At 44.5% G+C, this 19,475-nt stretch overlaps 1 pseudogene; it reads right to left on the bottom strand.

Moving 5' to 3' along the window:
• Positions 1–14,785: 14,785 nt before the first annotated feature.
• Positions 14,786–14,904, bottom strand: LOC134897543 (5S ribosomal RNA; annotated as a pseudogene).
• Between the last annotated feature and the right edge of the window lie 4,571 nt (positions 14,905–19,475).

Below are 19,475 nucleotides of genomic sequence, written 5' to 3'. Positions count from 1 at the left end.
ACTTAAACCTATTTGCGAGAAAATTACTCTCAAAAAAACATTTCTTCAGAGAGACTTTGGGTTAACCAAGGATCAGCCTGTTCACACACAAACTAAAACCATGATCACTGATTTCTTCAATCCAACTCACGAAACATTAGACCTATCAGATGACTTGGCAGCCCTAGAAACTCTAATGGAACTTGAGAAAGACAGTGTAGCTTCTGAAATACTACCTGAGACCTCTATGATATCACAACTTAAAAATAAATCTGATTTCTCTTATGTCCTAGAGGATGCTAAGATTCCATTTGTGGGCAGGCTCCTCCCTCTATGCCCCTCCTACCAGACTCAGTTTATAAAATGTGCCCGGTGGAGCCGGTCACAGCTAGGGGAGCTCCTAGGAGTTTTTCTGGTTTTATTGTTTTTCTAAGAGTGTTAGGTACAGGAAGGCTGTTGGCAACAGGCTCCCTGCTTTGTGGGAGGGGGGAGTAGGAACTAACTCTAGAAGTTAATGGTTCTCTATCCGTTGACAGAACACTGGGCTCCTGAGGGTGCTGATCGCAATCCCACGAGGCGACCGCTCACTCCCGCAGCACGGCCGCCACCCCCTAACAGCCAGAAGAAAGAAGAGTGGTGAGTATGACAGGTTCAGCGGCACACTGTGTAAGGCGCTGTGAGGTGCGTCCTGGGCCAGCGGACATACTCTACACTGGTCAACTAGGCTAACAGGCTAATCCCACTGTTAGCTGCAAGAATAACTGAGGCATGTATAATCTCATAAGTGCACAAAGACGCGCCATTACAGTGGACGGGACTTCTCAGAGCGGATCCAGCACTCACCAGCACCATTTTCTCCCTGCAGATCACACAGAAGAGATGATGACAGGGAGCGCTGCCCTCCACATAACTCCAGCATATCGCTGCGGTACCAGGGTGTTACAGACAGGAAGGGGGGGGGGGGTGTTTATATACATAAATAAAGGTTGTCTAAAAAGGTGGTTTTACCTGTCCCTGGTTCAACCACTTTGAAAGAGCCGGCTGACAGCAAGATTGAGACTACGCTCAAATCACTATACACGGCTACAGGCGTGGCGTTAAGGCCCACTATTGCTTTTGTGTGGATTTCTAAAGCCATAGTAAAGTGGTCAGGCACATTACTAGAGGGCTTAGATACTATGGATAGGAGTGACACTGAATTGTTTTTACGTCACATACAGGATTCTACAGGTTTCATGGAGGCCATGAAGGACCTTTGCCACCTTAAGGCAAGGGCTTCTTCCATAGCTGTCTCGGCACGCACAGGACTCTGGCTGCGCCAATGGTCTGCGGACGCAGAATCCAAGAAAAGTGTGGAGAACCTACCCTTCACAGGTCAGGCTCTGTTTGGGGACGCGTGGATCTCCACGGCAACTGCGGGTAAATCAACCTTCCCTCAGCAGCGCCACCGGCTAGGAAATCTTATCCTACGTAAAAAAGTCCAAACCCCCTTCCACTTTCTTAAGAGGAGGTCGGGGGAAATCTAGAAAACCTGCACCCACAGGTTCCCAGGAACAGAAGCCCGGTTCTGCTTCCTCAAAATCTCCAGCATGATGGTGGACCTCCCAGCCTGCGGATCGGGCAGGTAGGTGCAAGACTAAGGGATTTCAGTCACATCTGGACATCATCATGCCTAGACCCCTGGGTACAAGACATTGTTACCCAGGGGTACAGACTGGAGTTTAAAGAACTCCCACCTCACAGATGCTTCAAATCAGGCTTACCAGCGTTGCTTACAGAAAGTGCTATCCTACAGGAAACCATTCAAAAATTGGTACAAACAAATGTCATTGTTCCAGTTCCACCTCACCTAACAAACAAGGGTTATTACTCAAACCTGTTTGTGGTACCGAAACTGGACGGTTCGGTAAGGCCGATACTGAACCTAAAGTTGTTGAACCCCTACTTGAGGGAATTAAAATTCAAGATGGAGTCTCTGAGAGCAGTAATCTCAGGTCTGGAGAAGGGAGAATTCCTTGTATCCCTGGATATCAAGGATGCTTACCTTCACGTTCCGATCTGGCCGCCTCACCAGGCTTATCTGAGATTTGCACTTCTAGACTGTCACTAACAGTTCCAGGCATTGCCGTTGGGCCTCTCCACAGCACCGAGGGTGTTCACCAAGGTCATGGCAGACATGATGCTACTCCTCCGCAAGCAGGGAGTAAACATTATTCCATATCTAGATGACCTGCCGATAAAGGCATCTTCCAGGGAGAAGCTGTTACAGAGCATTGCTCTCTCAATTCAACTATTCCAGGATTATGGGTGGATCCTGAACCTTCCAAAGTCACATTTGGAACCGACAAGGAGATTAGGGATGATCCTCGACACGGAGGTACAGAGGGTGTTTCTACCGGTGAAGAAAGCATTGGTGATCCAATCAATGGTCTGGTATGTCCTGAAACCTGCCCCGGTATCTGTTCATCAGTGCATTCGCATTCTGGGGAAAATGGTTGCCTCCTACGAGGCACTACAGTATGGAAGATTTCATGCACGGTGCTTCCAACTGGATCTCCTAGACAAATGGTCGGGATCTCATCTTCACAAGTGCCAGCGGATACGCTTGATATCGAAAGCCAGAATTTCACTCGTCTGGTGGCTGAAAACTTCTCACCTTCTCGAGGGCCGCAGGTTCGGGATTCAGAAGTGGATCCTGCTAACCACAGATGCAAGTCTCAGAGTTTGGGGAGCAGTCACTCAGGGGGAAAACTTCCAAGGAAACCATCCTTCCAATAAACATTCTGGAACTAAGGGCCGTGTACAATGGCCTTCTACAAGTGGCACATCTTCTACAAGATCAGGCCATTCAGGTGCAGTCGGACAATGTAAAGACGGTTCCCTACATAAACCGACGGGGCGGAACGAAGAGCAGAGCCGCAATGTCAGAAGTAACAAGAACTCTCCTCTGGGCAGAAAAGCACGCAGTGGCGCTATCAGCGATCTTCATTCCGGAAGTGGACAACTGGGAAGCGGACTTCATGAGCAGACACGATCTCCATCCAGGAGAGTGGGGCCTCCAACCGGAGGTGTTCAAGGAGGTAACAAGTCTTTGGGGTGTACCTCAAATAGACATGATGGCCTCCCGCCTCAACAAGAAGCTTCGAAGGTACTGTTTCAGGTCGAGAGACCCGCAGGCAGTGGCGGTGGACACCCTGGTAACTCCATGGGTGTTCAAGTCAGTGTATGGGCAGTACGGACGGTGTATTGGTTAGCATTTCTGCCTCGCAGCACTGAGATCATGGGTTCTATTCCCACCATGGCGCTAACTGTGCAGAGTTTGTATATTCTCCCTGTACTTGCGTGGGTTTCCTCCGGGTTCTCCGGTTTCCTCCCACAATCCAAAAATATACTGGTAGGTTAATTGGCTCCCAACAAAATTAACCCTAGTGAATGTGTCTGTGTGTACATGAGATAGGGAATCTAGATTGTAAGCTCCCATTGGACAGGGACTGATGTGAATGTTGAAATATTCTCTGTAAAAGCGCTGCGGAATATGTGTGCGCTATATAAATAACTGGTCATAAATAATAAATAATGTGGTCCCTATACTTCCACTCATCACAAGGGTTCTCAAACTAATAAAAAAACAAGAGTTCAGGCGATCCTCATTGCTCCAGACTGGCCAAGAAGGGCTTGGTACGCAGATCTTCTGGAATTACTGCTGGAGGATCCGAGGCACCTTCCTGAGGACCTTCTGCAACAGGGGCTGTTCGCTTATCAAGACTTACCGCGGCTACGTTTGACGGCATGGAGGTTGAACCCCTGATTTTAGCTCAGAAGGGCTTTCCGAAAAAAGTAATTCCTTCCCTTATACAGGCTAGGAAGGGAGTAACGTCTAAACATTACCATCGGATTTGGAAAAAGTATGTGTATTGATGTGAATCCAAGTAGTTTCCTATGGTGGAGTTTCAACCGGGACGGTTTATCCTCTTTCTGCAAGCAGGTGTGGATGTGGGCCTACGCTTGGGCTCCATAAAGGTCCAAATTTCGGCCTTGTACATTTTCTTCCAGAAACAATTGGCTGCTCTCCCTGAGGTTCAGACTTTCTTGAAAGGGGTTCTGCACATAGAGCCACCATTTGTGCATCGTACGGCACTGTGGGATCTTAATTTGGTGCTGCAGTTCCTGCAATCGGATTTGTTTGAGCCTTTACAGGAGGTAGATTTTCATAACAACCAACCTATTGTGGTGCCAGTGGCTACTGACTCCTCAATTACCTCAAAGTCCTTGGATGTTGTACGGGCTTTGAAGATTTACGTGAAGAGAACTTCTCATCACAGGAAGTCGGACACTCTGTTTGCCCTCTATGCTCCCAACAAGGTTGGGTGTCCTGCTTCTAAGCAGACGATTTCTTGCTGGATCAGGTTTACTATCCAGTATGCTTATTCTATGGTTGGCTTGCCGTGTCTAATTTCTGTTAAGGCCCACTCTACCCGTAAAGTGGGTTCTTCCTGGGCAGCTGCCCAGGGTGTCTCGGCTTTGCAGCTTTGCCGGGTAGCTACTTGGTCAGGGTCGAACACGTTTGCTCAGTTCTACAAGTTTGTTACTTTGGCCTCTGAGGACCATCAGTTTGGTCAATCTGTTCTGCAGGAACCTCCACTCTCTCCCTCCCATACTGGGAGCTTTGGTACATCTCCATGGTACTAAATGGAACCCCAGCATCCTCTAGGACGTAAGAGAAAATATGATTTTAATTAACTACCGGTAAATCCTTTTCTCGTAGTCTGTAGCGGATGCTAGGCGCCCGCCCAGCGCTTCGTTTTCCTACATTATTGGATCAGTACTGCATTGTTACTTGGTTAAATACTGTTGTTCAGCCGTTGCTGAATCATTTCAAGTTGGTTAGCTTGGCTTTCCTTTTGTTATGTGTGAGCTGGTGTGAATCTCACCACTATCTGTGTATTTCCTTCTCTTGAAGTATGTCTGTCTCCTCGGGCACAGTTTCTAGACTGAGTCTGGTAGGAGGGGCATAGAGGGAGGATCCATCCCACACTATTTAACTCTTAAAGTGCCCATGGCTCCCAAGAGACCCGCCTATACCCCATGGTACTAAATGGAACCCCAGCATCCTCTTCGGACTATGAGAAAAGGATTTACCGGTAGGTAATTAAAATCCTATTTTATTTTCCAGATATAAACATCAACCCCCAAATATAAAGGTCGTTGCAGAACTAGTCTCTCGCGATCTTGACTGAATTACAGAAAGGAGACATGGGAGGAAACATAATATTAACAGAGAAGAGTCAGCAGCAATTAAAGAAATACAAAATTGTCCAGATGCCCTAGTTAAACCATCCAAAAAAGGTGGTAACATGTATACCCATGAAGCCTTAAAACATGTGCTTGACTCCGTTATAAGAAACTTCCATCAAACCCGACAGAAGAATATCTGAAACAGTATAATATGCTTCTCAGACAGGCTCGAAACAAGGCGACGATAGAGAAGAACCAATACGAGTATTTGGAGACGAAAGATCCAAGGGTAGCTACTTTTTATATGCTACTCAAAGTCCACAAGAACCAAGACATCCCCCAGGAAGACCTATCGTTTTGGGGATTAACAACCGAGAAAGCTAGTAATTCTGTGGACAAACACTTGAGAAAATTTGTGATTAGCCTTCCTTGGTATGTAAGAGACATGATGGACATTCTGACGAGAATAGAAGAGCTGTGCCTAACCCCAGGAACTTGGCTATGCACATGTGATGTGGAATCTTTGTATACTAGCAAACATCATACTCTGGGCTTGAAGACAACAATATTTTCTCCAAATGGACGCACATAGTGATTTCAACAATTTTCTTTTACAACTTCTTGAATTTATCCTTACTAAAAACGATTTTACGTTTAATTGAAGTTTCTACTTACAGCAGAGAGGATCTGTGATAGGTACAGTGTGGGCACCCACCCTCGCCAATTTGTGCATGGGTTGGTGGGAGAGAGCATGTATTACTGAGACACATGAGAACTATGCACAGCATGTTCTTTGGCTACGATACATAGATGACCTGTTTATTATTTGGGACGGAGATAGAGATCTTTCAAGAATTTATTGCAGATTTAAATTCCAATTCCTTTATCCTAACGCTTACGATGGAAATGAGTCATCAAATTGTAAATTTCCTGGATCTTAACCATTTCCATTGAAGAAGATGGACATCTGACTTCTGATATGTTTAAGAAAAAAACAGCAAATAATAGCATTTTACACTCAACAAGCTTTCATCCAAAATCGGTTATCTCTGGAGTACCAAAGAGTGAATTCTTAAGAACACGGAGAAATTGTGAAAGTGATGACACCTTCGAGAAGAGGGCGAAGGAACGTGACCCAAGATTGGTATCGAGGCTATAGCAGAAGATCGACATGAAAGGCCTTTAATTCAGCAAGAACTAGGACAAGAAACTCCCTAATCCACCCTTCAAAAAGACAATTGAGTAGGGGTATTGTGCAACAACCTATTACGTTCATTGGAACCTACTGTCAAGAAAATCAACAGATACGGCAGATTATTCAAGATCATTGGCACATTTTAAAGGCAGATCCAGATCTATCCAAAGTTCTTGGTGATAGAGTGCAGATCTGCTGGAGGGGAGCGGAGAATCTGAGAGAATCCTTAGTTCACAGTCATCTAAAAACAGAAAACCCAACAAGAATAACACCAAAAGTAGGGCCATTTTTTAAATCCCGGGAATCGGGATTGAAAAATTATCAATCCCAGTATTCCTGGGATTGGCTGCATTTCAAAGTGTCCCCCTGCCCTGCCCAGGCCAGATAAATTACAACAACCTAAACGGGTAGGTGGGAGGGACACTTCCCTCGCATTCTGGGGGCTGGACACGCAGTGCTGCGGTGAGGTCCTGGGCTGCACAGCGTGACGTGAAGTCAGAGGTCACGTTGCGCAGCTGCCCTATCTCACCGCCGGAGCCGGGGGAAGTGAGCAGGGCAGCATCTGAGCGTCTTGAGGACGCTCAACGCTGCCCAACATATCCAAAAAAAGGTTGCTGGCCAATCCCGAAATCCCCGGGGGTTGAAAGCTCCAATCCCGGGATTGAATCCTGGCCATTTTAGGCCGGGACCCCGCCGATCCTGGAACTGGCCACCCTAACCAAAAGGCTTCTTCAGCTTTGGCCACTGTAAGGCATGCCAGTATACTGTTAGAACCAAACAATGTACAGATAAATTCAATCACATCTGGCAAATTCAGAATTTCCTCAATTGCAATTCACAGAACATAATATACTGTCTGACTTATCCATGTTACTTTAAATATGTAGGAATGACCAGCAGACCTGTGAAACAGAGATTCCTAGAACACGTAGGTAAGATCTATAACGCATTATCTGACCAACAGAAGTTCACAAAACACCACATTTGCCAAACAGGTTTTATCCCATCATCAGAGTAATCCACGCTTTCTCAAAGCGTTTGCAATGGAGAAAGTGAAAATGGATAGCAGAGGAGGAAATCTTACGGAGAGGCTTGTCTTATCTTCAGAGCCGGCCCTAACCAATATGATGCCCTAGGCAAGATTTTGGCTGGTGCCCCCTAGCACCGCCGCTAGCTCTGCAGGAGATGCCTGGCATGAGTCAGCTGGCAGCTCTGCTAACGTCTGGCACCTTTTGTTTATGAAATTGCATATTATTTGCATTACTATATGGCTAGGATGCACAAGCAGCTTCTGCTGATTAAAATGATATGCAGCATGCCTATATTCTGTGTGCGACTGCAGCTGTATCTGCATACGAAATGCTACATTACAGTGATTTCCAGGAATACACGCAACGTAGCATTTCGTATGCAGATGCAGCCGCAGTCACACACAGAATATAGGCATGCTGCATATCATTCTAATCAGCAGGAGCTGCTGGTGCCCCTAAGCATACAAAATGCCCTAGGCATTTGCCTAGTTTGCCTATGCCTAAGGCCGGCTCTGCTTATCTTTCTGTTGGGGAGTATTTACCCCCACGGGCTTAATGAGAAGAACAATCCAACCTTTTTGTGACTGAAATATCTACAGATAGAAGCAGATGAGACCACAAATTTAGAGTTTATTTATCCATCTATTTGGGTTGAGGGACAACTGTCAGCCATACACTCACGACATCTTACATAACCATGTGAGCGAGATAGATAATAGAACCTTAACATCAATATTGTAATCGGCAATATTTATCTATGGAGGATCTTAGTCATCACCTACAGGCAATACATCTGAAGTTATTGGTTGGTATAGGATACCTACACGTATTTAGCATTTATTTTTGTCCATTGACAACTGTCATTTAATATAACATTGCTTCGTCAGGGATTTAGACTAGATGGGTCTGTGGACCCCGAGACATCATTACTATTACAAGAATATAATATATCCGCTAAATAGAATCTTGTGCACTCAGAGGTATTTTCTCCATAACTTCCTTCACTCTCTCCTATTTTATGCACTGGATTTCATGTCACCTGTTTTGCGGAAGAGCCATATAGAATAGTTTTTTAGTCTTCTCTCCCTTATGAGTTTATTTACGTTTTTGCTAATATCCTTCTCAACCTGGACACTTAATACTTACCTTATAATGTTTAATACTTACCTAATAAATTGATAATTGATGTAGACACATACCCTATACTTACCTCATATAAGCACACAGATTATATTATTAGACCTCAAGTTGTAGCTATTGAACCTGACAGAGACTCTAGATATAGGGGGTAATTCTGAGTTGATCGCAGCAGGAATTTTGTTAGCAGTTGGGCAAAACCATGTGCACTGCAGGGGAGGCAGATATAACATGTGCAGAGAGAGTTAGATTTGGGTGGGTTATTTTGTTTCTGCAGGGTAAATACTGGCTGCTTTATTTTTACACTGCAATTTAGATTTCAGTTTGAATACACCCCACCCGAATCTAACTCTCTCTGCACATGTTATATCTTCCCCCACCACCCTGCAGTGCACATGGTTTTGCCCAACTGCTAACAAAGTTCCTGCTGTGATCAACTCAGAATTACCCCCATAGTTGGCCTAATTCAGACCTGATCGCTAGGGTGCGTATTTTGCATCCCTGCGATCAGTTAGTTGCCGCTTACAGGGGGAGGGGGAAATAGCTATGCAGGGGTGCGATCGCTTGTGAAGGAGAGCTGCACAGCCCAGGACTTACTCTTCCAGTGCGATGATCGGGGCCGAAGTTGACGTCCGAAACATTCTCCAAACACCTGGTCCCTCTTGCGTTTCTCCAGACACTCCTCTAAAATGGTCAGTTGCCACTCACAAATGGCCTATACCTGTCAGCCACCTTGCGATCGCTCGTGCGATTGCTTTTCTTGCGCCGTCCCGTTGCTGCGGCCCATACGCATACGCAGTTTAGACCTGATCGCCTGCTTTGGGAAAACGCACAGCATCGACCAGGTCTGAATCGGACCCAGTGTCAAGATATAGTATCACGTTCTATTTTCCACCTCACTGAGTTGTTACCTTCTCATCTATGAGAGATAGGCTGCATGTATATATTTGATCATTGTCTGGCACTCATACATCAGTGATACATGCTCCGGTGCCCTGGTTCTGAAATAGACAGTCTCCCAAACAGGTACCCGGCACTCGGAGGCTGAATGAACACGCTGGGAACACAACTGGAATTCAACGTTTCAGGGTGCTACCTCCTTTATCAAGACACTTGATAAAAGGGGGTAGCACCCCGAAACGTTTAACCGTTGAATTCCAGTTGTGTCTCCAGCGTGTTCATTCAGCCTCCGAGTGCCGGGTACCTGTTTGGGAGAGTGTGTATGTATATATATATTATATATATATATATATAGAAAGGAAATAGGCGGCACTCACGGGCTTTTCAGTGCCGCCTATTTCCTTTCTATATGCTTGTTCCTGTTTGGAAGGCACCCGGCAAGTTGATTCACGTTTCCAGCAGGAGTGCCGAATATTTGTTCTTTCTATATATATATATATATATAAATAACAAAAATTACAAAGTGCGCTATATTCATTGGACTTTAAATCTTCAAAAATAATGAACCCAATTGGTGCAGACTGTAGATTGAAGAAATCTTTGCAGATTATTCTCCTGGGATCCTAGAACAGATATCTCCTCACCAGAAGAATCACCCAAACAGAACGCCGCAAGTGCCAATTATTGGTTTATTGACACAGTTTGTAACATACACATTAAAAAATATTGTACAAAAATAAAATTGCTATATATCAGTGAGAGGTATCCAGAACGTGTTGATGGCAAATTAGATCCTTACCTTAAAAAGGTGTGAGCTCATAAAGGGGAACTCTTCACAATTTGGATTACGATCTCATAGCTAACAAACCATACTTGTTTCGTCATTATGACTTCATCAGGGGCAGTTCTCCACAACTATAAACACCAAATGATTAAATTACAATTAGGATACACCAATGGTCATGCAGCTACCTCCATGTGTCACTTTACTGAACAACCAGTCAGGAGATTTGATCACAAAAACTTGTGGTGAAGTGTATCCAAGATGGCCATATTATGATCCTTAAAAACCTGTAAAAACTAGGGGACTTTTATATCCAACTCAATTAGGTGGAGAAAACTTTATATATAAAGTTTTAGCATCATAGTGCAACAAACATTTTTTTTTTTTTAAATATGTTGACAATAGAAACCTCCACAATGGAATTCACAAATAGTACCAAACGTGCTTGTGTCAAGTTTTGATTAGTGGTTGTATCCTCTACATCTAATGAGGTTGAAGCAATAATTATTACATAATTATATAATGTATCTGGGGGTCTATATACAAAACCTTATTAACAAATTATCTATACAATTGTTTGTCTTTTACAATACATAAGACTCGTTTTAGGAATATTAGATTCATATATTAATAGCCCCTATTTTCTTCACGCTAAAAGAATCCAAGACAAATCACAATGGTAACAAACCTTAATTGCTAGGCTCATGTATGTTATAAAGAGTTTAATTATTGATAAGATGCTGCATATAACCAAATGAATCACAGGATACCATCAGGTCCCACTGAATAATCTCTTGAATGACAGCGGGTTCTCTATTCACTCTGGTGAGATCACATAGGTACCATGGGTGTGGTTCGTTTTATCGACAGTGTCTAGGTCGACAATGTTTAGGTCGACCACTATAGGTCGACATGGATGGAAGGTCGACAGGGTTTCTAGATCGACATGTGCTAGGTCGACAGGTCTAAAGGTCAACATGAGGATTTTTTTTTTGTGGGTGTCGTTTTCTTCGTAAAGTGACCGGGATCCCAAATTAGTGCACCGCGTCCCCTCGCATGGCTCGCTTCGCTCGCCATGCTTCGGGTATGGTGCCTTCGCTTCGCTCAGCACACTTTACCGTTCCAATAGTAGTCCACGTGGATCGTTAAGTATGAAAAAATCCACACAAAAAAAATGTAAAAAACTCATATCGACCTTTAGACCTGTCGATCTTCAGACCGGATCACAGGTACCATCACGTCCTCTTTTTTTACAAGGATGCAGAATGTAAAAACCTAAATGACCGTGGATCCTCTATTCAGTGTGATGAGATGACATAATTTCCGCTACATCCTCTCCATTATGAGGATGCAGGATCGAATATACAATTGACTAGTTTTCACTACCTGGATAACCGATGGTTGATGCTCAGGACCTAATCTGTTGATTGTGTTTGTTTTTTAAAAATGTATTTAATGAATTTTCAATTTTAAAATAATACTACATACACAAATGCAAAGTGTCGTAGATACACCATGGAAGCACACAGGAGGCACAGGATACATCAAATTAATAGCAGAACTTGAGCGGAACCTCGGAATCTAGACCAATCTTGTTTAATCCAGGCCCCCATAGGTGAGTGGGAGGCTGCTGAGGGAGGTCCCTGGGTGAGATTTGGGTCAATTAGAGGTGCCCTAGAGGGCGATTAGCAGAGTATAAGGCAGCTGGCATCGGAGCTCCAGAGGGATGCGGCTACTTCAAGCAGAACCGGACCTGGGAGTCAGGACCTAATCTGTTTTTACGATTGTAGAGCGCTCCCATTGGCAAAGCAATTGTTTAATCCACAGGCTAACCTATTTAAACATGGTGGACCCACCTCTCGGGTCAGCTCCATGACTAAGCTACGGGTGAAATGCGCATCGGAAGAAAAGCGCTAAGGGCCCGTGTTAGTACATAGGGGGGCAGATTTATTAAGTTTGGTGAAGTGATAAAGTGGAAGGTGATAAAGTACCAGCCAATCAGCTTCTGTAATTTTTCAAACCCAGCCTGTGACATTGTAATAATGACTAAATGTCACATAAACTGGTGGAATCTGGTCTTTAGGCCGACATCAAGTAGGTCAACAATGTTTGGGTCGACCACTATTGGTCGACAGTAAGTAGGTCGACTGGGTCTTTAGGTCGACATGTTCTATGTCAAAAGGTCGACATGAGTTGTTTTTTTATTATCTTTTTGAACTTTTTTACATACTTAACGATCCACGTGGACTACGATTGGGAACGGTAACGTGTGCCGAGTGCAGCGAGGCACCTTGTCCGAAACATGGTGAGCGAAGCGAGCCATGCCAGAGGACGCGGTGCACTAATTGGTGTTCCCGGTCATTGTACGGAAAAAACGACACCAAAAAAAACATCAAAAACATTGTCAACCTACTTACTGTCGACCTTGCATACCACACCCAAACTGGCGGGTTACATCAGCTGAAGCAATTAATTAGGCTAAAATCAATTTTAGCCAGAGCTAAAAGGAATATCGCTGTTGCTGCAGGATCTCATTCCTTTTAGTATGAAGGTATAATAATCTTACGATCCACACTTCAGATATTGGGAACCTGGCAGGAGAAAGTTCAAAATCCAAAAGATAACCAGTGGTCTTTACTAAAACTCCACAACAATAATTGTAACGTCAAGCAAAGCTGGGGACACACTAGATGAGTAAATAGAAGGTATCGCTCAGAAGGGTCATTCTGAGCGAGATCTTTTACTTTCTCATCTAGTGTGTACACTCAATGTCGTTAACGATGCGCGCTCTCCCGCACATTGTTAATGACCCCCTCCCTCGGCTGAACAGTACAGACGAGGGAGGACCTACCCCCGTTGCTCTCTCCCCGTCGGCAAGTTTGTATGTACTTGCCGATGCCGACACCCCGCTGGGTCTCCCTACCTCGCCGCCAATATTGCCCAGTGGGTACACACATCGGCTAGTGTGTACCCGGGGTAATAGTTGTAAGATAAAGAAAGGTGTCTGCTACCAGGGGATCTATTAAACTACCACTGTGAATGAATCACTACTATAGTACACAGATGGAGCCTCGCTCTATCTAGCCTTCTCTGCTGTGCCTAGGTGCACCAAGGCTTATTAGCATAAGCCTTTCATCTTTTGTTCTCAGCTGCAATACAATACAGAGAGAACAATACATCAGGGCATTAAGGGGGTCATTCTGACCCGATCGCTCGCTGCAGTTGTTCACAGCGCAGCGATCGGGTCGGAACTGCATATGCGCCAGCACCGCAGTGCGCCGGTGCATGCCGGACAGCCGAAGGCCGTCGTTCCCTGGCGATTGCCTCTGTCTGATTGACAGGCAGCGGCAGTTGCTGGGCGGGAGGGGGCGGCATGGCGACGTTTGGCCGCCATTTTGGGGGCAAGGTCCGGCCAACGCAGGCGTGGCCGGACCGTGCGGGGGCAGGTGGTTGCGTGACGTCACTGTGCAATGCTTTTGTACTTCTGGGGGGGGGGGCGGACAGACATGCGGGGCAGGCTAGTGCTGTGCTGGGCGTCTCCCTGCATGTCTGGGAACATGATCATAACTGTGCCAAATTTAGCACAGCTACGATCAACTCGGAATGACCCTCTAAGTCCGACTGCCTTGGCTCAATTAATCCTAATGGGATAGATGAGCATGGCTCCCTCTGTGCCAGTGTCTTTCTGGTTGTATACTATATATCAATTGAATACGAAGATGTGTCATAGAAGCCTATTTAGGGGATTAGTGAGGATCAATAGAAGCATTAAGTTCATATTTAAGGGTTTATCTAACCAATAAGATAATACCATAACTATCACACAACACCCTACAAGTTTCCTTCTGGTTTCCACCTTTATTTTAATTTAATCCGAATTCATAGATTTCACTTTCGATCGTATATGACAGATGAGACACCTTCATAATTAAATTGATAGACAATAAGAGAAGAAGAAGAAGGCTCTTGTGTGGGTGCACTCTTAACAGTTACAAAGGTTTCATGAAGTCAAGTCACAGATAAAACAGTAATTTTATTATTATATATTAAAAAGGGTTAATATCTACCCAACAGGAAAAAAAAAAAAAGGAGAAATGAAGATCAAAGATAACGACATGGGTCAAAAAAACAACAAATGTTCTGGTCTACATATTCATAGAATAAATTGATAAAGATGTAGACACATTCAGTACTGCATCTGTTTCACCTCGACCACTACAGAAGAATCTGTATTAATAAGACCATCGTAGGTCAAAAGAGTATATCAAGACCATAGTTAGTCAAGGAAACACGGAGGATAACCTCAGCACCAATTTCTTTGGGGGGGACGGGGGGGGAGACCGTGTATAAAGATCTATCAGTACGTATTCATACTGCTACTCATATAAGTGCCAAATGCTGTTATATTATCGCTGGTCTTAGTAGTTTAATGATGTAATTTGAAATGGGTAAGAGATGAAAGAAGACAAAATGATGATCCTGCTGTTAGTGTTGCATCATATTGAGGCCTATTGGGTTCACATAGCTCTACATCACCGGGTATTCCTAGGAGGTCTCCCTTCAATGTACTGACCTGGCCCACCACTGCTTGGCTTCCAAGATCAAACGAGATCGGGCATGTTCAATGAGGTATGGTAGTAGATAGTGTTCTTATTTGCTGCAACACCAATGAGAGTGCACCTAGATAGGATAGCTTAGGTGTAGATATCAGGTGCTAAAGTACAGGAACTAGGAGGAGATAAAGTGGTGGATCTGCTGTCCAACGTTAGACAAGAGGATGACCACTTTTGTGGGTTTGTCCCCTGAATCAAGGATGAGAGTCCACTGAATAAGTGCAGATTATAAATCAGATAGTCAGGTAGCAGGATAACGTTAGGATAAACTCACGATATATTCAGAAGATAAAACGATGTAACCTCAAACTCATTGGTATCTATATCTGCAATTTTAATGGCTCCTACTAGTGTGCAGGATCAACCCATCTAAATATAAATACACATCAGCTGAATTAAAGCAGATTTATTCATAAGATAAAGTCCACTAATGCACATTGGTATCTTTGAGGTTTATTCAATTCTCCGACAGTTGAATAGCGCCGGGAATTAGCTCCTGGTGCTATTCAATACAGCGCCAAGTGACACTCAATTGTCGGGAATTCTTCTCTCACCCCCAGGGGATGCAAGAGGAAATCCGACAAAAGTGCTGCTGCACGGCCGATGCGAGGCTGATTCTGTCGGGAATCAGCATCGCGGCAGAGAGTTACGTTGGAGAATGCCCGTTCTCCAAACAAAGTCCAGCATTCACCGACTTAATTTGAGCTGAATTGAATAGCGACGGGAGCTAATTCCCGGCGATATTCAACTGTCGGAGAATTGAATCGACCCTTATATCGGTTATATTCAGCACCTGATATCTACGCTTAAGCTATCCTCTCAAGGTGCACTCTCATTGGTGTGGCAGCAAATAAGACTGTAAAATAGCTAACAAGATAACAGAATACAGACCCAATGTCACCACAAATCCGTTCAGATAAAGGATTTTTATAACCTGCGGTAGTAAAAATGTTATTCATCTTATGGAGCGTTATTGTGACAGCAGGACAAGCCGCATGCTGAAAGAACGCACCAGTGAACATGTCCGTAATATAGAGGATATGAGCAGCATAATGTAGTTATATTTTTAAAAAACAGACATAACTGTGTTATTAAACATTTAAAAAGCTTTTGTGGCATTAAAATTCTAAAAGGTAAATGGAGGGTAAAAAAACTCAGGGGAGATGTTGGCAAAAAACGAGGCATCACAGTATCATGTAACCACATTGGGGTCAATTCTATTCGGTAACTAAAGAATAGCGCCGGGAATTAGCTCCCGACGCTATTCAATTCTGCTACTAGTTGCCCGCAATTGTCGGGAATTCTTCTCTCATCCCCGGGGGATGAGAGAAGAAACCCGACAAAAGTGCTGCCTCGCGTCCGGCGCGAGGCTGATTCTGTCGGGAATCAGCCTCGCGCCGGGCAGTTAAGTTGGAGAATGCCCGTTCTCCCGACAAAACTACCTGTTAAGTCGGCGAGAACGGGACATCGCCGACTTAACTTTAGCTGAATTGAATAGCGTCGGGAGCTAATTCCCGGCGCTATTCTTTAGTTGCCGAATAGAATTGACCCCATTGTGTGTATTCTAGGTGGTTGTTATCCATCCACTAACTTTGTTTTTTTTCTCTTCTCTCTTGATGATTGCATGGAATGGGTGTGGTATTGAAAGTCGACAGTAACTAGGTCGACAATGTCTAGGTCGACCACTATTGGTCGACAGTAACTAGGTCGACAGGGTCTTTAGGTCGACATGTTCTAGGTCAAAAGGTCGACATGAGTTTTAAATGTTATTTTGGTGTCGTTTTCTTCGTAGAGTGACCGGGAACCCCAATTAGTGCACCGCGTCCCCTCGCATGGTGCCTTCGCTCCGCTCGGCACAGATTACCATTTTAATCGTAGTCCACGTTGATCGTTAAGTATGAAAAGGTTCAAAAAAAGAAAAAAAATTGTGAAAAATTCATGTCGACCTTTTGACCGTCGACCTAGAACATGTCGACCTAGTTACTGTCGACCAATAGTGGTCGACCTAGACATTGTCGACTTTCAATCCGCATCCCACATGGAATTATGAGAGAATACAAATACCATGGGCCAAATGTAATAGAGAGAGAGCTTCAGAAAGTTAGAGATTTGGTAAGGTTTTTCAGATTTCTTTTAAAGTGGCAATTATTTACACTGCAAAACCAGGTTGATCTTGCTGTGTAAATGATTGCCACTTTAAAAAAAAAACTGAAAAACCTTACCAAATCTCTCACTTTTTGAAACTCTCACTCTATTACATTTGGCCCTGGTTATGTCTTGCATGTATTTATATGAAAGATTTAAGGGTTGTAATCTTCTATTTCCCTTTTTTATATGTCCTCCTCTTATATTGATATATAGATTCAACGTTTTGTGGTAGAATACTATGTATGATTGCCCTCTATGGATAGGTGTATTACACAGGTTCTCAAACTCGGTCCTCAGGACCCCACACAGTGCATGTTTTGCAGGTCTCCTCACAGAATCATGAGTGAAACAATTAGCTCCACCTGTGGACCTTTTAAAATGTGTCAGTGAGTAATTAATACACCTGTGCACCTGCTGGGTTACCTGCAAAACATGCACTGTGTGGGGTCCTGAGGACCGAGTTTGAGAACCTTTGGTGTATTAGAGTGTATATATCCATAGTAATGTAATGAGGCAAGAAATAGTTAATGAACATCTGAAGGGAGATTGGATGCATATGCAGCCTAGGGTATCTGATTAATTATACCCCTGGTGTGGTGTGAATGCTATGAATGGTCAGATTGATCACATGGTCGGAGCTTTAAGATGAGACATCCAGGGACACATGGCAACCCTTTGACAAAGGGGACAAAGGTGTTCTCTGAAACGCGTTAGAGCCTGCTGTGGTCCGGGGACAGCATCAGCATATCTGCACATCGGGAATCAAGCACTGCTATAGCACATCATTTATCATCAGACCGCGACCGCATCCGTACTGTGCCGCCAGTGAAGTTCTTCATATGTGCTGTTTTTTGTTGGACTGTGCACCCGTGACTTTTTAACTTGTATACTACTTTATTTAATTATTAAATATCGATCCTGCTGAAAACGTTCAGGTGTTTGGACCGCTGTTTCCAGGGGCAACGGAAAGATACCTTTATGGGAATGTGAGTTTGAAATACCATGTAAGTGATAACCCTTTAAGTGTTGTCTTTTATTGGCTAAACCTGAAGAATCTTTAACCGGGGTGATAAAGATACCTTTTGATGCCTACGGGTGAGAACCCTAATGAAAGTGTGGATCTAATTGGGACCTCTCTGTACTGCTGAGGATAGAAGAATTTGAGTTCATAGTGAACAGCGCCGACAGAGTTTTTCTTGTTTTGTGTATGTGTCTGTTGGGGATACTGTATTTAGGTGTTCCCCTTTAAACTGTGGGCTGCGGTTTGCTTGGCAGCGCAGAAACCATAAGTTTCTTTGTATAAAGCAGTACTCCGCTGGGTATTTTTTCTGAGCCTGATTAAGGCAGCTTGTGGTAATACAGCCTATATGCTCCCCCCTCTATAAAACCCCCTGGTACCAGTACAAGTGGTGATACAGCAGGGTTTCTGGAGGAGCAGCTCAAGAATGCAACCTGTCAGCAGGATATGGCGCCTTGCAGCCTCTGGTCCCGCTCTCCGGGAAGCCCCGCCCCCTCAATTGCGCGCGGTCCCTGTGATTTTATACTGACTTTATAGCAGGTTTTTGTGTAAAAAGGAGGTTAATAACCCTTTTTTATTAGCGCCAGTGTACGTGTCTGCAGCGGGCACCGCAGGCCGCGGACGGGTGACCGCTACGCCCTTATGCCAGCATGTTCACTGGGGACCCCCGCTAACCGGGACCCCGGTGTCTGTACTCACTGCACCACATCTGTTAGGGGTGGCGGCATGCTGCCGGCGTAGGCTCACACCCTGAGGGTATGTGAAACAGCGCCTCAGGAGCTTTGTGTCCTGTCAGCGGGGATACAAACCATTAACTCTATATGAAGTTGGTTCGGTTCCCCCATAAGTCACACGACACAGGCAGACTGGTTGCTAACCAGCGCTGTCTGAAAATAAACTAACACATTTCTGAAGAAAACTCTTTGGAGCTCCAGAGAATGCACCAGGCTACTTGGGCACATTTTTCTAAACTGAGTCTGGAGGAGGGGCATAGAGGGGAGCACACACTAATGATTTCTTAAACTGCCAGGCTCCAATGGACCCAAGCTATACCCCATGGTACTAATGTTACCCCAGTATCCACTAGGACGTAAAAAAAAAAAAATCTTAATAACACAACAGGATGTCCACATTATGATGATGGATTTTATCACTATTTTATTTAATGACCATATCAATGTACATGATGCTCATATACTGTATACACAGAACTGTTATTTCATGTGTGATAATATACACAGTATTGTTATTACATATCTCCTATATATTAGCCTAAGTCTGTGATTCTGTGCCTGGCCATAACGCTGGGAGGAGTCACAGGCACAGATCTGGGCAGGAGTAGTCCCCTCCCTCTCCCCGCCCAGTCCCCTCCCCATCTCCGCCCCGTCCCCTGTCTCCCTCCTCCCCGTACACTCCCTGTTGACAGAGCAGCCGC

This window comes from Pseudophryne corroboree, chromosome 3 (genome assembly GCF_028390025.1).
Source record: "Pseudophryne corroboree isolate aPseCor3 chromosome 3, aPseCor3.hap2, whole genome shotgun sequence".
Taxonomy (NCBI): Eukaryota; Metazoa; Chordata; class Amphibia; order Anura; family Myobatrachidae; genus Pseudophryne; species Pseudophryne corroboree.
The sequence above is the reverse complement of the archived record's forward strand: the minus strand, read 5'-3'. Positions and strand labels throughout refer to the sequence as shown.